This window comes from Gavialis gangeticus, unplaced genomic scaffold (assembly GCF_001723915.1).
Source record: "Gavialis gangeticus isolate Ggan-Ray unplaced genomic scaffold, GavGan_comp1, whole genome shotgun sequence".
Lineage (NCBI taxonomy): Eukaryota > Metazoa > Chordata > Crocodylia > Gavialidae > Gavialis > Gavialis gangeticus.
This window is the reverse complement of record NW_017729032.1, coordinates 109,716,291-109,738,623: the sequence shown is the minus strand read 5'-3', so window position 1 is coordinate 109,738,623 and position 22,333 is coordinate 109,716,291.

Below are 22,333 nucleotides of genomic sequence, written 5' to 3'. Positions count from 1 at the left end.
TGAAATTCAACCACTGAAACTACCTAGAAATAGACAGCTATGTTATCAAATATGACATCTTGAAAGAGGTTGCTACAAAACAGCATATTCCTGGTAGCAACACAGAATCCATTATAACTTGACCTGCCCTACCTTCTGCCTTGTGATTACAATGACAAAGAAGTGTTTAGGCATGTTAGTCTGAAGTCAAGCAGAAGGTGGGGTATTGGGGTATATTAGAGACTAATTGGTACAGGTTGACATGAGCTTTCATAGGCAACAACCAACTTCATCAGATGCTATGAATGGAATATGAATGCCATTCATAGTACCTATTAACTAGGGATCCTGGTTTTCTCTGATTTAAAAAAATCCCCAATTTTCAGTTAAAAAAGTATCCCCAAATCCAACTTTTTCCATGATTAAAATGAAACTTCACTATATATATATATATATAGATAGATAGATAGATAGATAGATAGATAGATAGATAGATGTTTCATTTTAATCATGGACAAATGTGGATTTGGTGTTACTTTTTTCACTGAAAATTGGGGATTTGTTAAAATCAGAGAAAACCAGGATCCCTGCTGATAACATAGGCTGTTGGCCATGAAAGCTCATATCTTTCTATGCCAGTTACCACCTGTCCTATCCTACCTTATTTAGAGCCACATTCTACTATTTTTTCTGCAGCTTCATGGAATTGGAGGTCAGGATACAAGAAACCCTTCAAATATATTTGTACAGCATTGGAGCCAGACTGCACTCATTGCATTCCCTAGGCATTTGTTAAAATTTACATACTCCAAGACGCACAAAATTAGCAGTGAGGCAGTTTCTCATGCATTAGGAACCTCAGCAAGGAATTACATAGGTTTTTATTCTCTTTGGTTAGGCTGTGTAAACTTTATGGGCATTTTTACACATGCAAGCACCGCAGCACCCGGCACTTTAAGTGTGCAGAGCTGTGATGCTTGCACTTGTATAAGCTGTAAAATGCACTTCAGTGCTGAGAAAATAGTGGCAGTGTGCTTTTGAACTAAAACACACTAGAGGTGTTTTAGTTCAAAAGCTCACCGCCACCATTTTCTGCGTGCTGACACACATTTCACCCCTTATACAACTGCACATGACACAGCACAGTTCATCTTAGTTCTCATGCAGAGCAGACTTGATTAATTGAGTCTGTTCTGAAGTGGTGGATCTCTGGCATATCACAGGAAAAAAATGTGTATAAATGCCCTATATTTTCAGGACAATTTTGAACCATCATAATCATCACATAATACTCGGTAGTGTGTTTTCTATATTCTTTGTACAGAGAGTCATTCATAAGAGTCCTTCCCCTGTGTATTTTTATTTGAAATCATGTTTTTAATTAGAATTATATTTTACAATTGATTTAACAAATATGCTTTTCTCTCACATTTCCTGACTTTAAATGCTACTAACTAAATGAAATGTTGGAAAATACTTTTGGAATCAGCATGATTTCCCTTCAATAAAATCTAACTTCTAGGACTATATGTTCTATTTATGTTTCATGAAAATATGATATTCTAAGGTCAAAACAGTAATTTCTGCTGCTATTAATTCCTGTTGTCAAAATGGCTATCACCCAGAAAGATAAACATACATCATTTTTTTTACTCATATTCCATCATTTAAAAAAAATCTTAGCTAACCAAAAAAACCCTATATTTAAAGTTCTAAGGTTTGTATTTGAGTGACAAATTTGAGAGAGAAATTTTCATATTGTTCTTTTTCCTTTTTTTAGTGGAGAGGATTGTCTACTGCTTTCCCTGGCCAAAGACAATGGGGAAGGAGTCCAATTCCATAATCTAGTACACCGAGCAATCCCCTACAATAAAGAGAGATCTCATTTCTGCTCCTGCCTCTTGGTACTATTTATAATTTTTGCATTTTGCAGTAGTCATAATTATAACTAGGATCTAATTCAATATTTCAGTGAAATAATGGCCCCTTTCCATTGACCTCATGGCCCCTGGATCAGATCTTTGAAGCACTGAAAATTATTATTACAATTGTAAAGTAGTTGCAAAGTATTTAATGTTAATAGTATCCCACTCTATGAAATAATTAAAAAAATACACACACACACACACACACACAGAAAGAGAGAGAGAGAGATCTATTACACTGAATGGTGCAAGAGAATTTTCAGAGCAGGAATGCAAATAAAAAATATGAAATTAATATTTCAAAGCTAAATATTTTTTGTGTGAATGGCTACTGAAGCCGTTGAGCTTTTTGCTTAAATTTTAGTGGACACTGGAACATGGCGTAAAATGCACAGCTTAATTTTCAAGATTGGATACAGATTTTAACTGTTTTATGAAGATGATAAACACTTTTCCTATGATAACAAAATGGCTCTGACAAATTTCTTCCACTGTCAAATTAAAAGTAAGTTAATGATGTTTTAACATAATTTCTGAAGGACATAGAAATGTACAGATGTAAAAACCATAGTTCAAGTGCAAAGCAATATTAGCTATGCTTTTTACTAGAATGGAAAGGCAAAGTGAGGTGAATGACGTAGCCTTGAAACATTGGGAATATGCATCATTAGGTACAGAACCTAACAATTTAGTTTCTAGCTCTGGCTGTGTTTGCTTTCAATTCTTAGTACTTCTTAGCAATATTCAGAGGGCTCTAGAACCAGAATTTCTTTGCAGAGAGAGGAGTTTGACTGATACTCCATCAGAGGAACTTTCTTCACCTGAGTGAGCTGAAGCCTTCCTCCTACATAGACTGCTGCTGCCCTAGACAGCAGCTAAAGGTCAGTACCCACTCAGTAAATCTGAAATGTATGTACTTTGTTTTATATGTTTGATTTTGGTCCAGTCTAAGTATTAATGACATATCTTTTAGCTTATTTTATCCTATTTTTATTGTTTTATTTAGTTCATTCTATTTACTTTACTGTATAATTTATCATGAATTGTCTATTTTATTTGCTTCTTGCAATACCTGTTTATTACCTGGGTATCCCTAGGTCGGGTTATAGGTTTTAGAAAGGAGGGCTCTTGCAATCACATCTAGAGGCACATGATATTTTATTTAGGACAATTGTTGGAAAACTGATAATAAATGACATTTCAAGGGACAGGCTTAATAACACCAGAACCCTGAACTGTGAGGATTTCATTATACTTGATAGAGTGACAAACTCAGTATCTGACCAATGGAAAACTTCCTTCTCTATTTTCACTAAACATAGCTCTACTAGAAACAGAAATAAAAATCTAAGAGAGTGACTTTAATCCACATAAGATAACTTTTTCAATATGAAACAGAGCATTGCATAGTTCTTAGACAAAAAAATTTATAATCTCTCTTCCGCTATTGGAAAATAATATTATGTAGCAGAATTTAATCCTTGAAAGGCTTAGCCAGGTACTCCACTGTGAGCCACGCTTTTAAGAATTTATATGTTAGACACCTGGGACACTTGTACACGTGATGAAAACTGCCCGTTTTTTGTGGTTTGTGTTACACTGTACACATGTGGGTTTTTTTACAATTTAAATTAATTTGTTACATTGCAAACTAAACCACATCCACATGTAGCTTAGTTTGCAACATAGATATTTATAATGTTGCAGCCTCTTGACAGCTCACTCTCCCTGTCATGGAACATGTGGGCTGAGACAGGCCTGATCCTTTTGGGGGGCGCGGGGCTTGCCCAAGTCTCCCACAGCCAGGGGATGAGCTGCCAGCAGCCTGATCATCCCCTGGAGCTGCAGTGGGCCCTGATCCTTCCCTCTGTGGCAGCAGTGACCCCCAGGGTGACCCAGAGAGGTGGGTTAGTGGGTGGGTGCTGCCCGGCTCAGAGGCAGCACCAGGCCTGATTCAGCTGTTTTCTGATCCCAAGCTGGGGCAGTATCCAGCCTGCTAGCAGCCTGTCTGGGTGGCCCCGGGGGGGGGGTTTCCACTGAGGAGCAAAGGACTAGGGCCTCCTGCAGCTCAGAGGCCACTCAGCCTGCTAGCAGCTAACCCCTGGTTGTGGTAAGCTTCTGCAAAATAAATAAATAAATAAATAAACAAACAAAAAAAAAAAAAGGATTAGGCACCTCACTGTAACCATGATGTAATCATCACAATTAAAAAACACCATTTCAATTTAGGGGACTAAACCCTCATCACATGTATAAGTGCCCCGGTGATAACCAGGGAACCTGGCAGGGGGGAGTTAATGAAAAAAATCCCCAATTATTGGATTAAAAGAGTAACCCAAAATCCACATTTTCCCAAGATTAAAATGAAACACCTCTATCTATATCTATACTTATATATTTGTGGTTGTCACGGAGTGGGGCCTAGGAGCTGCCGTGATCCCGCTAGCGCCCCCTACAGTGCCAAGTGAGTGATCCAGCACCCTCAATTCTCCCCCGCCATGTTTTGTTCATATATTAATTTGATATGGGAGGCTGCCTTAAGATCCCCTTGGTCACAGTATTCTGCTAATAACTGCCCCTCCTGTACCAAATGGGGTGACTTGGTGCAACCCCAGCCTTATGGGCTATGCGTGCCTCCTACCTCCCCTTTAGCACGCCCCAAGCCTCGCAGTTGTCCCGGACGTTCTTATGTCTATAAGACCTCGGATGGTCCCTTGCCCTCTCCAGGCTCATCCTGCCTTCTCTGGGCCCTGTCTAGCACACCCTGCCCTCTCCGGGCTCATACCTGCGTGATCGCCCTTCTTCCCGGTGATATACACAACAGAACCATAAGCCAACCGGCTGTAAGAAAACAATAAGCCTACCAGCTATAACATAACAATAAGCCTACCGGCTATAACCTAAAGTCCAGGCCCACCTGGCTCTTTGGCCCAAAGCCTCCCGGTCAGGCTTCTCTCCACCCTTACCATAATGCAGCCCTCTGGGTGCTCAGGCTGCACTGTTCAGCTTAGCTCTCCTACAGAGCTCTTACCCCTCAGGCTGCCAGAAGGGAACTGCTAGCCAGGCTCCGGCCTGGCTGTTTATAAGGGCCCGACCCTGCCCCCTTCTGGTCACCTGACCAACCTGGTTGCTCCAGCAACCCACACCTGAGCTGCCCTTGCAGTTAGCAGAGGCCCTAATCCCTACTTAGGCATGGGGCACCTGAGTGCCCCCGTGACAGTGGTATTTCATTTTAATCACAGAAAACTGTGGATCTTGGGTTACTTTTTTACATCTGAAAACTGGGGATTTTTTTTTTTAATCTATTAATGAAAACCAGCATCCCTGCTGATTACTAACACCCCAACCCTCCATTCTTGTTTATTTTTCTTTAACATTAAGATATGGCAGAAGAATGAAAATGAGGACAGGGGCAGGGATTGGAGCCTACCAGGCACGCCCACCTTCAGTGATTACAAAAAGGATGGAGCTGGATTGTTCCCAGTGGTGTCAGATGACAGATCAAGGAACAATAGTTTCAAGGTGCAGCAAGGGAAGTTTAGGTTAGATATTATGAAAAGCTTTTTCATCAGGAGGGTAGTAAAAACTGGAACAGATTACCCATAGAGGTTGTGGAGGTTTTATGACCAGGATAGACAAAGCCTTGACTGGGATGTTCTAGCTGGGGATGGTCCTGCTTTGAGCAGCGGGTTGAACTGGGTGACCTCTTGAGGTCCCTTTGAACTCTAATTTTCTATAATTCTATGATTCTATGTTGTTTGAAATAAATCATTTGAAAGTGATGTGGAAAGGGACCACTTCCCTCTTTCTCTGAAAATTCCATTAGAATATTATGTGGAACATTTCCCCCAAATTTTACAACTAGCTTCCAAATTAGAAATAGTCAATGAAAGGAGAATTCAGTGAAAGAATGAGTTACGGTATAAATGTGTTGCTCTATTCAAAGACACATTTTCAAGGCAATGCTCCCTAAGAATCAATTACCCAATATAAATTAGTTGTACAACAGTTGGAAAATAGCCGTACAAAAAAGAATAGCTTTTCTGGGAATTGGCAATGTCAATACTATAACCCCTGGTTTAATGAAGAAAGGCTGTAAAGTTAAATGCATTTTAATAGATGCCTTAGATGAATACAAGTCTGAAAATGGTTGTGCTATATTCCTGTATATAAAGAAGATTTTTAAAAAGTACAAAATAGTTAATAGACAAGAAAAAGAAACAACATCAAATTAGATTATAGGAAAAACTGGTAGCCATGGAGAAAATAATTAAAAGCAACATTTTTGGCAAATTCTACCTGGAGAGACAAAAAAAATAGCTTATATCCTGATGCATATATCCCTAAAGATACATGGGTATGGGGTGTCTTGTTTAAAAAAAAATAATTCTAACAACCTACTTGCATATGGCAAAGTAAATGGGTGCTTCTCACTAATTTCATCTGTTAAGCTACATTTATCACAATCTGACCTATAAATTTCAAGTTAGAGTATATATATACACAAACTGAGAAAGGGAAAGTCCCTTGGCGTTGATTGTCTTCCCTCATCAATCTGCAAGGAATAGATTGACCTGTAATATCCAATTCTCACCAAAAATTTTAAGAAAATTATTTTAAAAGGCAGTTACCCAAAGTAGTGTAATGAAAATATAATAGTCACCATTTTATATATAAAATGGTTATAAGAGACATCCTGTGTCATATTAACCCATTAGTTTTCTGTGTATTCCTGACAAAATACATGGGTAACATTTACTTTTTCATTTTTAGACATGGATTGCTGAAAATAATATTTGGGACACAAGCAGGTAGTTTCATAAAAAGGCTATTCCTGTAAGAACCATTGTTTGGTGTTGCAGTATTTAGCATCTAAATCTGTAAAACAAAAACACCCCAAAACATTTGTATGTAGCCTTCATGGATCTAAAGGGAGGGCATTTGATTCCATAGGCAAATGTCAAATTATGAAAGAAACTGGTAGTTACATGAATGGATAATGCTTTCCTACAATTAATTTTCTTACTATTCAAATACAGCATTGAATATGTGTTACAAGATTGGCAGTGCCCTGTCCAATAGTTTTCCAACTAAGACAGGGTTACGACAAGGATGTTTGCTTGCTCCACTGATTTTTAATTTATTCTTGAAGGCGAACAGGGAATCAATTCCATGCACCCATGATTTTGAATGACCCTATACATATCTTGCCTTATGCAGATGACACATTAATAATGTCACATCACAAATAACCTCCAAAGATTACTATTAGTAGATGCTTTTCAGCAGTATTGAACTTCAAATAGCTTGGAAATCAACGTAGCCAAATCTAAGACATTGGTTTTTGGAAATGAAAGGAAGACATGAGTTCTGTTTTTACAGGAAAAAGGAACTAGAGGTAGTGTCTTCTTTTAAATAACTTGGGGTATTTGGGAGACAAAATGTTCTTTGGAAAGAACTTTTATTAGACCAACTAAACAGTTTTCAAACTTTTGAACACAAACACTGTTCTCAGGCAGAGAGAGAAACTGCTGGTGAACTGTGCGCTCTCCTGGGAAGAATAGAAGCTAATATGCAAAATGCAGATCTGTGAAAATGTAAATGCATGGTAGTAGGGATCAGAGGGATAGGAGACAGTAGGTGTGAGATAGGTAGGAGGGAAAGAAGGAATGTTGAATTGATGATAGAAGAATGTACCTGGTAAAATGCAGACAGGTTACCTGGGGTTATCAGATGGCAGACATATTATAATGTGCCATAAATCCAATGTCTATATTTAGTTCATGGTTTTTTTGTATCTAGTAGATTGAAAGTGAAACAAACTGTGAGGAAAGTTTGATCTTTTTACAATAAGACAGGCAGGGGAACATTTTTCTTTAAGGAAGCTTTTATCTCTAACTAATTCTATGAGGGGCAGAAGGCAGGTGCTCATGTGCTTTGAAACCAGACTGATAAATGTGAGCACTTTAGCTCAATTAAGAACTCCAAATTACTGAATGAAAATTAGATCTTTTATGCTTACCAAGTGCCCAAGAACTGCATTACAGAAATCTCTCTTTTACTAAATAAACCCTGATTTGAAGGGTTAAATAACATCTATATTCTCCTCCAGACAATTGGCTTAGAAAATGTACTGAGTGCCACTTCTCTAATACATCATCTATACTTTAAAAAAGACATCAGCTTAAAAAACAAAGATACCACCATGCAGACAGATATGCTGGCAGTGAGACTGTCTCAAATACCCATCTTTTTAAGAGTAATAAAATGATCCTTTGGAATAGAAACCCGCCTATCTGTGGTGCAAAGCTACAAACAATGACAGGCCATTATTAAATTGAGATATATTCTTATATGAGATCTGCAGTTGTCATGAGCAGGTGGTGTTAGACCCCATATTTGGACAGAATATGTTTTTGTGGGAAGAATGAGTTAAATGAATTAAATCATATTTAATCTTCTTTTTCTCTTCAAGAAATAAGAGGAAAATAGACCTTTCCATTAATGGGCAATTTTAAACAGTGGGTTAATGGAGAAAATAAAACAATCTGGCTTCTTTCTAAAACTTTAGAGCCTAGCCTATATTTTTGCATTCCTTGCACAAAGAGTAAGGGCCAAAATAAAAAAAAAATCTCATTTTTTTGCAGGGGGGCTATGTTTAATACTTCATTTTATTTTATTTTTGTTTACATCATCATACACTGTGTTCTTTTTAAATGTTGTGTTCACTTGTGAAATGGATAATATTCTTGTGTGCTTTTAATAAGAATTATGCATTGCATAGTTATGTTATTGTATGTATTTTTATTGCTCCTTTTATTGCTCCTTTTATTGTATTGTTTCAGCAAAAGCCTAAAATAAACTGCTACTACTATAGCAAGCAAACATTCAGAAGAAAGATAAATAAATGGCTTTAAAAAAAACCAACAGCAACAATATTATTGTTACTTAATAGTGGACAACAGTGAACCTATTCATCCTGTAACTGAAACATTTCTATGCATTTTGAATTATGCATACTTTATTCAAACAAACTTAATTTTGACCTATGATCATATTTTGATTAAGAAACACAAAATTCTTCTTAAAAGAGCTATAGCTTTAGGAGAATATATGTACACATCATCAACTTATAAAACCATGAGTATAATACTTTATTTGTAACCATTTTTTTGCCCTAAAGAAATGACTTAAAATAAATAATATGTTGCATGCAAATTATATTTCTTAAATTGCTATGAATATTATAAGATAAAATGAATATACAATACATATGAAACAATTACCTTTCTCATAGCTCAGAACTATGTGATGTGGGAATACTATGTTATGGGAGAATATGAATTTCTTTCTTATCTGCCACAACACTTAAGTTTATTTGGATTTTTTTATTAAAGTTTAAATATTCTTAATGATATATACTAATAATATTTTTAATCAATTATTTCCTAGGAAGAAAGTTCTTATCTTTTTATATGAGGAAAGATGTGTGGTTAAGTGCTTAACAACACAGTACTGAGGGTCATAATATGACCTACTATGAGTATGACCTTGACAGTATACAATATTTTCATGAATTCAACACAAAATATTTTTTCTATGTGACGGGCTAGCTGGCAGTGACTCAGGAGAGACCAGTGAGGGACAACAAGGAAAGAGCTTTATAGAGCTGAGCCAGCAGGGTAGGAGCAGTGCCCCAGAAGACCCTGAAAGAGCAGGACCTGCAGGCAGCAGTGGGACCCTCAGAAGTGTGGCATGCGGCCAGCAGGAGAGGCTTCCCCGCTCCAGTAAGGATCTAAGCAGCAACCTGAGAGGTTCCCAGCTCTGCTTCCAGCTCCTCCAATCAGAGGTCAGGCAGCTCAACATGAGGCTGGGGCTCTAGGAAGGTCAAGACCCCTAGCCAGCTAGAACAGTGCCAGCACTGGTAGCTGTGTGCTCACATTTCTAGCTACCACATGGGAAATCTGAGTTCAAATCCCAGCTGGGGTAAGTGAGATAACAAGAAGCAGATCTTCTTGCAGTGGAAAGGGGCTGTTGTGTTTTCCCCACTTCCTCCAGGTACCAAGGCCCTATGTTTCCTTCTCATTCGACATTTTGCATCTTGTGCCTTTTTATATTTCACCAACCGATATTGTTTGTTCCGCTGTTTGTGTTTTATATTTTGTTAACCCGGTTTTTGTCAATGATTGTAAGTGTCTAACCTTTGTTGAATCCTGCCCCCTTGGGGCATTGTAGTGTCCACTATACCCTCTGATTTATGCCTGTTATGTTCCCAGTATTAAAAGGTATATGGTTAAGTCCCCATTGGTGGTCTGGCTCTGCTCTATAGGGGGAGGAGAGTCCCTACACCTCCCACAGCACTTGTGCACCTGCTTGATCCCTTCAGCTGGAGAGGGGATACCTCTTGGAGTACCGCCCGGAGTTACATCTATATGAAAAGAGCTATTCACTAAAAACTGTGCCTCTGCATCACAGAGATTTGATGTTATTAGTAGGAGTGTGTGAAATGTGTTGTATTCAATTTAAATTTAAAATCAACCTTAAACTGAAATAGAAAAGTGAAAACTCTGGTACTATAATTGCAACCTTGGCATTCCATCAACCATAAATTGTCCAGATCCTGGTATCTTCCTGTAGAAGTTGCATTTATAAGTGTCAGTAAAGTGTTTTGGGTTTGTTTCAGTAACCCTAAACAATGAATCAACAAGGAAAAAAATAAGAATTAGATTTTTCTTAAGCAAGACACGTCTAACTATAGCTAATAAAAGGATGTTATATAATCAAAGACACTATCATAAAGCACACAAAGATCAGACTATATTCTACTTACAGTATTAATTGTATAAGTGGATTTAGGCATCTAAGGGCTGTGGCAGAAAGCCACCTTGGTTTTTCCCCAAAAATCTCTGCCCTGTGACACTGTGATTTAAATCTCTGTGCTGTGACCATTCAATTAGGATGGGCCCAGCACACAGGGGACCACACCCTCAGCCTGTCTCTTTAGGGAACTGGAGCTGGCTGCATTCCTGAGGGAGGGGGGAAACCTGCTCCCTCTGCTTACGTGACTTGTATCACTTTCCTGGGTAAGGGGTTTCTACCTGGGCAGCTGGGATCTGCCCGGTAACAGGTGATGCATTTCAGATTGGTTGGCTGACAGCCAACTGGGGCTGACCTCCGCTGGCCCAGGTGAATGAGGTCACAGGGGCTATATAAGTTAGGACGGGGAAGGAGGCGGTCTCTCCTCTCCGGCCATGAGGTGACGCAGCAGCCAGGCAGGGGACAGAGAGGCCTTAACATCTGAAACTGGCTCTCTCCCCCCAAACTCACGAGCTAGGAACCGCCTGCCTCCAAAGGGAAACTTCACCTGCCTTTGGAAGATGCTTGTGAGTAAGCTACTCAATCTGATTAGATATTTAGCTGGAAGTATCACAGATGCGTAATCAAAAGGCTACCACAGCCAGACTGTTTGCTCTTTAGGATTTCTAGATATTGCTCTATCCTGTACCCTAGTTTACCCTACCCCCTGTAATCAATAAAGTTCTCCTCTTTGACTGGTGTGGGAGACTTATTGAGGGGTGGGTCTAAATTATGCCTAAGAGACCCCTTAGGTCTGTGGACTAAGGGAGACTATACCTTTTTGCCCCCGGACTTGGGGAAGTACCCCAAGTGTCTGTGCTGGGTTGAGTACCCGTGGGACTTTAGGCCTGTGTTACCCCAAGGACACAGGGCCGTGAGACAGTCCATTCTTGGGGTGGTGGCTGCACGTTACCCCCAGACTAGCGAGTGTGCTCCGGGAGAGGGGTCGGCCGGACATAAGGCGCCCCTAGGGAGGCATTCAGAGCCTGGAAGGTGGTCGGGCGCAGGGAGGTGGGCGGCTCAACACAGGAGCACCCCCTACTGGCCCGCCTCACGTGGTGGAAACAGCGGAGGGATACGAATACCCAGCTGTGTTCCTGAGGTGGGATCTCTGCATCCGCCACAAGGGCATTTTCACATGTGCTCTACAGGTACAGTGTAGGGTGCTTTAATTAGAGAAGCTCCAAGAGCCACTTCTATTAAAGCACCCACAGCATCTTGTATATTATCAGCATCCCTGCACTTTAAAATGGTAGCAGGGGCATTTTAACTACAGCCTGTTGAATGAGATTTAGTTAAAGCACCCTTACTGCCATTTTGTAGCATGGGGACATTGATATACAAGACATGGAGGCTGGCTGGAGCACGCTAATTAGCATGCTCCAGCAGACTTGATTAACTGAGTCTGATCTGATGCATTGAAATTATCAGGAATCCTGTTTTTCTCTGATTTAAATAAATGCCCAATTTTTGGTTTAAAAGAAAGTAACCCCAAATCCACATTTTTCTGTGATTAAAATGAAACACCACTAATATATAGATATAGATATAAAAATAAATTAGTGGTGTTTCATTTTAATCATGAGAAAAGGTGGATTTGGGGTTACTTTTTGCTCTGTGCCCTGGGCAGCTGCAGTACATGGAGCAGGAGTGGCTGCTATGGGGTTGATGGGAGCACTGTGGCCTGTCACCACTACAGCTATAGCTATTTGGAGGTGCCCAGTCACTCCACTCATTTATGCTACGATATAAATATTTTCAAAATGAGGCCTAAAATCAGTTACTGACCTAATCATAAAAATATAATATTTAAACTGAAGAATGCATATTGTTGTGCTGGGCATTTTTTTTCTCCCCTATAAAAAGAAAAAAAGCTATTGCCTTTTTATTCAAGTCATTTCAAATAAAATATGAATAAAAAGAGAAGGTCGTTTGCTGTACCTTTTATTATTTTATATGTGCTTCTGCAACTTCCTCAAATAATAACAGAACTCATAAAAGAACGTTAGATCTGTACACCATAACCACCTACTACATACAATAATATGATATTGAAAAATGACGTTATATTTGTAACCCCTTGGACTCTTCCAAGAGAATGAGAGTACAATTGTGCATTACATAATGTAAAAAGGTGAGAAAAATATTGCAGGCTGTGTTAAAATCTAGACTGCATTATTAGCTTGGAAAGACCAAGGCAGTCAATGTTTGGATCACATTAGCTACCATTAGCTGATTCAGAATGATTAAGATGAGAAGTTATATCTCTTTCTATGATTGTTCACTGAACTATTGTTCCTTTTCGCATGAAAAATGAGAGACAGACATTCATTACTGGAAACAGTTTGCCTACCCATTTTAATTTTCTTCCCATACATAGTTCAAATTTCATTTCAGTATGTTATCCAAACAGATAGTAAATTATAATTTTTATTACATTCTAATGCTGGGTATAGTAGGTCCTTTTACCATCCAGGGCAGAAGTAGAAGTAAAAAGAAAAAGAAAATGTTCACATAGACAACTGAGATTTACATTCTAAATGTTTTTGATCTTCTAGTTGGGAACCTAATTTGGCCCATGATATAAATGCAAGACACACATAAATATGAGCAACTCACTTTCCCATGCAATGCTCTTACCATGATATTCCAGAGTATAGAGTATACATTAATTGACATAGCTTTTATTTCATCTCATAAAAAATACAGTGACTCATACAAGATCAGGGGGAAATGTAGCAGGCACTGCAACTGGAACAAAAGACTCCTAACTCCCAGCCCTGTGTTCTAACTAATGCATTCTTAACTTTTTTTTGATAGCAAACATTTTTATGTGAGAACTTTGATAATTAATTAGATCAAAGCTTCCAATTAAGGAGATGGGCACAATCATGCCCCTCAGGGTAGTCACTCTTCTGTTACAGTGCTGCCTTGGGATGATTAGGGAGAATTTATATAAATGAATAATTGAGGCTTAAGCGTGAATAAAACTAAAGCAAATTAACGGTTTAGTGAAAAAATGACCGAAGTACAACAAAAAGCTAGAACAGACCTGAATACTACATACACCAAAGCTAAGAAATCACTATATACACAAACTATGAATAACAAGCAAAACTATTATATATATACAATTCACAAATGGAGGGTTGGTTCACTCCGGAAATCTCATTCTCCTGCCTCGTTGCGTGTAATATACTCGTGATACTTGTGTCATCTTTCTACACTTAAGAATTCCAATAGCCATAAACTATATGCATGGAGACACAACCAAGCAATAAAAGGACAATACAAATACAACCTGTCATAACCCACAGGGTTGGGCGATACATACTAAATGGCTGTTAGCCTCTCAAACTAGATGGCAGTCCAAGAGACGACTTATTGCAGCACCTTATCAGTAGCTTGAGGATTTGGAAGACGGTCACTTGGCTGGTTGCCTCAGTCTCACAGCTATAGCACGCTACGCTGTAGAAGGCCAACAGTCTGACCGCCCTGCTCAAACACAAGCTTTTACACAGCACCTTGATCCAAACCAGAGGCTACACAATAAACAAACCGCACCTCTCAAAGCACATCACTTGATCAAACACTCACATAGCACAAAACCAAGCCACACCCACTAAACACAGAAAACGTGCAAACAAAATTCATACACTGCTCCTCACACTTGCTCTATTTATAGATTCCTGCAGGAAGGTTCCAGAAATTCATACACATCACTAATGCATGTGTGCTATCACACTTTCATACCTTCCTTGTATCACACATGTGCACTGGTCATACACAGGTCAGAAGTGAAGGTATTCTGGTACTTTCAGGGTCACTGAGCATCAGGGATTCTGTTTTTTTCTGATAAAAAAAAATCCAAAATTTTCAGTTTAAGAAAACTAATCTAAAATCCACATTTTTTCATGATTAAAATGACATATATATATTTTCCATGGTTTTGAAAAATGAAACACCATTATATACACACCAAAATCCACATTTATATATACCAAAATCCACATTTTTCCATGATTATGAAAATGAAACACCATTACACACACACACACACATTATATATATATATATATAATGGTGTTTCATTTTTCATAATCATGATAAAATGTGGATTTTGATTTACTTTTTTTAACCAAAAATTATGATTTATATTTCTTAATCAGAGAAAACCAGGATCCCTTTTGAGTATGCACCAGTGACCTACTTGCTCTCAAGGATCACACAGGGGGCAACCTACTCAAACATGACATCATACTTTTGCACAGAGATTGTGGAGAGGTACAGGCAAGGGAACTGGAAAGCAGAAAAAAATCTCCTCATAGGGAATGAGGAGTCAGCTGAAAAAGAGGTGGCAACGCACGAAGGGAGAAGAATGCCATGAGAGCAACGTTTCTGAAGCCACTGCTCCGCGAGAATAGAGCAGCCCCAAAAGGCAAGGGAGGGGACACATGAGGAGATGGACAGTGGAGAGGCAGTTCTTTCATTTAGGCAGTACTGTCCTATGGCTGAGTTAATTAATTTACTCCAGCCTAACAGTGCCTCATGTGTAGACAGTAACACTTTACTGCAAAGCTAACTAGTCAATTCCATAGTAAAATGCATACAAAATGTCCTGTAGATGCTTCTTTTAACTACTAAAGTATAATTCAATTTGAATAAGGGTGATCAGAGTTTGGATTCAAGTGAATTCCAGAATGCCTAAAGCATATTCCTAATTCTGTTTTCAGAAAACATTATACTGCTCTGAAATAAATGAAACCTTTGAAAACCATCTGAAATATGAACCAGACATGGTCATTACTATTTTCATTTCTTAGACAACTTGATATCCTCCTGAAAAGATTTTTTTTTGACTTCATGAACTCAACAAGATTTTCTCATCCCATGCTAATACATCTTGTTTGCTGCAGTTCTTACTAAAAGATGAAGCAATTATATTGCATTACAGAAATGTGGATCACTATCCTATAGACATTAAATTTAGACTTCAGACAACTGCCAAGGATATAACATAACTTTCATTAAAGCTTATTTGCTTCATCTGCTTATGTAATATGACTCAGCATGCTTCAAGATAACCAGTGACAGATTTTTGCACTAATGGCTCTGATGTATACACTTATGGAATATTATTTTAAGCACAAGAGTGTACTGGATAAATGTTATTTCTGTCCTGGAAAAGTTCTGACAACTTATTAAAGGAAAACTTATACAAATATTACATGTGGGACTGTTTTAAGTTTTATTTAGGCAGGCTGACTAATCTTTCCAGAGCAGCAGTTCTTACATTTTTTAGACACAAGGAACCCATCATTAGACTCAAGGTACCCCTCAAGGCACCTCTTAAAATACCAGTTCTCTACACTGGCATCCTTACCAAAAATATTTGGAAGTGGCAGCATAGGAGTCTGGCACACCTTATACAAACTGCCCATCACGAAGAAGACCAGTGAACTCCAGTGGCAGCTCCTTCACAGGGCCCTGACCATCAGAATATTTGGCAACCCACCTGAACCTGAAGTGTACTCAATCTTTCCCTTTCTCTGACAGGTAGCTGGAGAAGATACTCTTCAGTGACTTTCTTGACTGTCTTCAGCTCTATCAGATTTTCTTTGTTCTCAGTGTTATTTTTATTCACTGGACTTAGACTTCCTTGAACCTGTATACATTTTCACTGTCCTGTACTAAGCCACTAACAGGAGAACAATCTGACTGGCCAACTTATTTCTGGTAACACGAAGGAGCTGCAGGGTTTTGCTTCCAAGAGCCAGCTCTTGTGATACCCTCTGGCTCTTGCAGTTCCTTGTCAGGATGTGGCTCTTCTTTTAAGTCTGGGCACTTCTGACTGCCATACAAGATGGACCAATTTGTGATGCACTGGACCACTGAGGCAGCACTATGTACTGTTGAAGATAGCCTCCTAGTCAAGAAAGGACGACTGTAACTCACAGAAATAGAAATCAATACATTTTCATTCTTTGGTTATGGCAAAGCTTTCCTGTCCAGTCTCTTTTGGGATTATACACAGTCTTTCTCTCTGTCTCTCTCTGTCTCTGTGTGTGTGTGTGTGTCTCTCTCTGTCTCAAACCTTTTAAAAACAGTCAAAACAGAATGTCTTTGTTCAGGGGAGAAGATTGACTTTTATATATCTAAGCTTATGTCACAATTATCAGGTTGGAAAATTAATAATAAAAATAGCAAAATCTTGAGGTTCTCACTTGATCCAAGATTAGACGTATTGTATAAAAAATCTAATGTATGATTCAGAAGTTAATTGTGACAGTTGGCAACACTGAACTGGATATACAAACTATTCTAAATATAAGCAAAAAAGAAGTCAGACATTGGGCTTGTCTTCTTTACCAGTAAAAGCTGAGACTGTCTTTATGCTCAGTGCAAAAGCAATAGCAATGAACTATTCTCTGTACAGCAGGAAGTACTATTAAAGTTATTTCTTGAATTCTTTGTGCCACTTAATTTCAAACTACAGATGTCTGGAAACTGGACTAGCTTGTATTGCCCATTCACTACTGTATTATAGATTAAAATAAGTCATACATATGAATCATAAATCAAACATTCTATAACAGACAGTTATTTTAATGTATAAAATATTCTATGGCAGAGTGTTATGTTACAAAATAATTACTCTAACACTATCTATTCATTGCAGAACCATTTGCTTCACATGCTGTCTATATAGAATGGGAAATTATATTCTGCATCTAAAGCAAAGGCACTGCTTATTTAGGGCATAAAGAAATTCTCTGTAGTTTGTTAATGTATTCAGACATAATATTACCCCACTACAATTTGGTATTTACAGTAGGAGTTGTTAAAGTGAAATTACTATGGAATATTTAGCAGATATTGTGTTCTGTTCACCTTATATGTACTACAATAATAATAATAATAAATAAAATCAATGGAGTGAAGGTCACTAACTATAGAAAAATGATTTTTTCACCATATTCAGCAAATATAATGGATGTGTTTTGATTTTCCCTGAAGTGATTACCATTTCTTTACCTAACTTCTATATGCATTATTTTTCAGAACACAATTTATTTTACATTTTGCTAAGTTAAAATTATGGACACAAAAATACTAAAAGAAAAACTAAATATCATGCACTTCTATTTGTTTCTTTTGTTGATGACAAGGCCAAGGGTAACACTTGAAGAAGAGTGTTTGTGCCTGAAAGCTTGCAAAGAACAATTTTTCCAACTATTTAGTTGGTCTAATAAAAGATAACACATCTGTCCAAAGAACCTTGAGTGCCAACGGAAACACTTCTGCATTTACGCTTTGAAGAATAGCAAAAGATGAGCTACTACCAAATTCTGAATTCCTAATGCAAAAAAAAGTCAGGTGCTTCAACCACCTTTTTTGTTTACACTATGATTTAACAGATAATTCATATTCCACCCAATTTAAAATTAATGTTGAGTCAACATTATTAATCTAAATATTTTAATACTATAAAAATATTAATACACTTACCACTTCATTCCTCTCCTAACTTTTATATTTTTCTGGAAGTTGATATATTGTTATTCACCATACCTTTTAAAATAGTAATATTTTGGGGTGTAAATAGACATAACGTTTCTTCAGAGAAAGCATTCTATTCTGGGATCCTATATACACAATAATCCATTGTTCTCCCTTCAGTACCTGAGAAATATTTGGGAAAAAATATTCTAACACTTCCCTCCCCCATCTCCCAGGACAATACTGTGTATGTCCATAAGGCGCCTGGCAGACATACAAGTGAAAGTGCAATGGCATCTGATATGTGATTGCCATAATTAGACTTCCTGTCATGCCACAAATGCATGGTAGGAGTGCATGGCAGGAAGTGTGATTGTAGGACCCAATAACAGATCTCATCACCCCCTATTGCCAGTGCAGGGGGAACCTAAGATTGTAATTCTGAGCTCCCCCTGCATCAGCAAGTAGGAAATTCCGGTGGCTGGAAGCCATCAGCTGATCTGTGTTCCCAGCTACAGGGGTAAACCATGTGCTACCGTGGCTGACAGCCACATCTGCTGATCCATGCTCCCAGCAGAGGTGCTCTCCCATGGCTGAGAGCCACTCATTATTCAATTAATGTCATAATAGGTACCAGCCACAAGGTTATTGCCAAGGATACTGGTTTTCTCTGATAAAAAATCCCCAATTTTCGGATTTAAGAAATAGTGGCATTTCATTTTAATCATGGAGAAATGTGGATTTTGGGTTACTCAATTTTAATCTGAAAATTGAGGATTTTTTTTTATCAGAGAAAACCAGGGTCCCTGGTTATTACACACTGTGCAACAATGTTGTGGCTTATTCCTTGTTTAATCACACTATAAATTGCATTAACATGTGGCTGAGTAACCACTTAAGACATGATTAGCACATCTTAAGTGTAACATGTACCAGGGGCCTAACTTAATAGAAATTCAGTCAAATTAATTACCAATAATTTCAGGAAGAAGCAGTATTGTCTCCTTGGCCAGTGAGCAGCAATGCAGTTTACAAAGACTATGTGTATAAAGAGCTGTCATTCCTCTTTGGATCTGGGTTTTGACTTAAATCAATTAGGACAACATCAAATGAGATATCTCATAACAGGAGAACCATAATGGTGAATAAAAGTAAGAAATAGCAAAGACTTGACTTCTTTACATTAGTTTGTTACATTCTCTTTCCAGTGAATTTGGCGTTCGGCATAAAGTGGCATTCCTTGATTTCAATCAGTGCTCATCTTTCCATTTATTCAAAATGGAATAATTTATTCCCATTTATTCCAAAGGGTTAAGAATGATATTCAAGGGAAAGAAGTCTGAAATGAAACAAAATCATTTGTTAATAAATGTAAAACACATACATTTATATTACCTTGTATCATATCTGTGTGTCAATCCTTGTGCACAAGATAAAACAGATCTCTTTGATTCTTCCCTGTTACTTGGTGCTGATTTTATCTGCTTTATGGTGCTACTCAACACCTCTTTGTTTCATGCTAAAAGTTATTTTTAGGGTTCTTCTTGAACACTGTCATTTCCTCACATCACACAATTTCCATTTGCTGGCTTCAAATGTGAGTCTACAAGGAGAAAACAATTTTTGTATACTTCCTGATGCTAATGGAGGTGAGCTTCACATCATTATGTACATTGTGTGGTAAAGCTTTAATTATATTTATTTGTGCATTACATTTTCTTTATGAATCTATAATACACAGATTAGTGCAATTTTTCACATACATCCTGGGTGATAATGATTGTCTCTTCAGTACTTATTGGCCACTACTAAAAAAACTGGAAGTAAATAATGAATAAATTTTAAGAAAGATCAATTAACAGTCAATTTCTATTTATAAAGCTATCTCTAAATTATATAAATAGAATATGTGACTCTAGGGATTCATGAAGAAGAATTAATTAATTTACAGGGAAAGTACTAAGCATGATGGTTAGCAGTAAGAAGTTTAACTTTCAAATTCCAGTTTATTTTTTGCAGGACTAACAGTTAAAAGTTAAAAACAAACAGGGCATCTCTTCTTAACAAAGGTATTAAGGTGGTGAAAACTTGGAATTATGGCCCTGTGGGAAATTCTCACATTTAAAACCTCTTTACAATTCAAAGAGTGAAAGTTTTGAAGGAAAAAAAACCCAGACATGCAATTTTGAAAGTCTATATTACACGGACATTTTAAATATTTTTTTAAATATCAAAATAATGTTTTTCAAAGTCAAACCATTTTGTATTAACTCAATCATTTTAACATTTATATTTTATGTTAATAAAGTACCAGTGAAAATTAAGTTGCTGAAGCTTTGCTGGAATTCTATACAAAAAAAGGTACACATTTTGATATGTTACAGTCTCAAAAATATTTTTGTTTTGTAGAAACAGCCTTTTTCATTGGAAAACTAGTCATTCGAAAAATCAGCAGTCAGCTCTACTTATAAAGCAAGATCATTTGCTCTGAGAATCACTGAGAGATCCTATACATGGATATCAGTTGTCTGTTTTTTTAAAGTCAATTTTCAGAATAGAAGAATTCAAACAAAATAGCAATATCATTCATTTGAATGGTCCCTAGATAGCTGACTCCAGCTGTCTACACATTGTAACAGAGTGAATGTTCCATGACAAATTTGCCAGATAAATCCCTTACTCTCCCAGGTTTATGTACGTAGTATTATGTTCCAGTCTAGGTACTGGTTTCTATACAGGTAATGTCCCTGATCCTATTGAAGTCAAAAACAAAAGTCATCATTTTGACTGTAATAAGACTGAAACTCCATTTATTCCAAGATGAAAATCTGCACAATTGAAATCTGAAATGCTCCATATTTTACAGCATCTAGGGCTCATTACCTACAACTATTTGTCTTGAATTAATAATGTAGTCTGACCTTGTTCGTTATTACTTGACAGGCAAAAACTTACACTTGAAGAGACTAATCCAAAGCCTATTTAAATTAATATAACAACTCACATTAGAGGTATTATTTCATTTAATATGGATTTTCAGTGGGAATAAGTACAATCCTATTCCCCTACATGGGTGCCATGTCTCTGAGCAATATAATTTACCTATACCATTAACCTGTGTCATCCAAAATTCAAAGTACAATTTCTAAATGATTTTTAACATCATAAAAAATGGAAGCCCAAAGATTTAAAGCAAAGTGGGGGGTTCCCATTGAAATAAAGGTATTTGAACAAAAGAAAGTCTATAAGATAAAAAGCAACAATTGTGAATTTGTCAGTGTAGGGCTATTATTAAACCTATATCTTACTTCATGAAAACCTGTGAAAAGTCTGCAAAGGTGTGCACAGTTGGATATATTAAATCCCAAAAGTTTATTCTTTATATTATACAATTTGATTTTCAAGCCATTTAAAAATAGCAGCCCATATCCTACTCTGTCTCTAGGGTATCTAACTAACCCTTTAAATAACTTTTAAGTGTCTAGTTTGCTAAACATGATTTCATTCCTCCATTCTTAGCAGCCATAAAATATCCAAGATTTCAAGATTCCTTATGCATCTACATTTTTAATTGGAAAGGTTCTAATGACTAGACTTAATCTACTCCTCATGTTCATGATCCAGAATGAAACCTAGGTATATTTTAGCATCACCTAAACTCTGTTGTGTTCCAGTTTTTTTTTTTTTCTGGAAAGTTCATAAATTTCATGTACATCCTCTTTTTTAATAGGATTATAATATCATTAGAGACAAGATGGTTCAGAGAACATGTGAGAAGCAAGGTTTGTGTAGCAATGTTTTTTATTAGATCAAATACATAGTTTGGAGAGATCTTAGACATGTTTTAAGGCATTTTGTGCCTGAAAGCTTGTCTAACATCACTCTTAGCTATTCCATTGGTCCTGTAAAAGATACTACCAAATAAACCTTGCTTTCTCAATTTTTTTTTTAAGAGAAAAACCCTCTGGCAAGAAGAAGTATTATGCGCATCCAAAGTGGGAGAACTATACGTCTGCACTAAGTAGAATAGGTGTGGCCACTCTGTAATTCACCACATAAGGTCTGAAAACTCT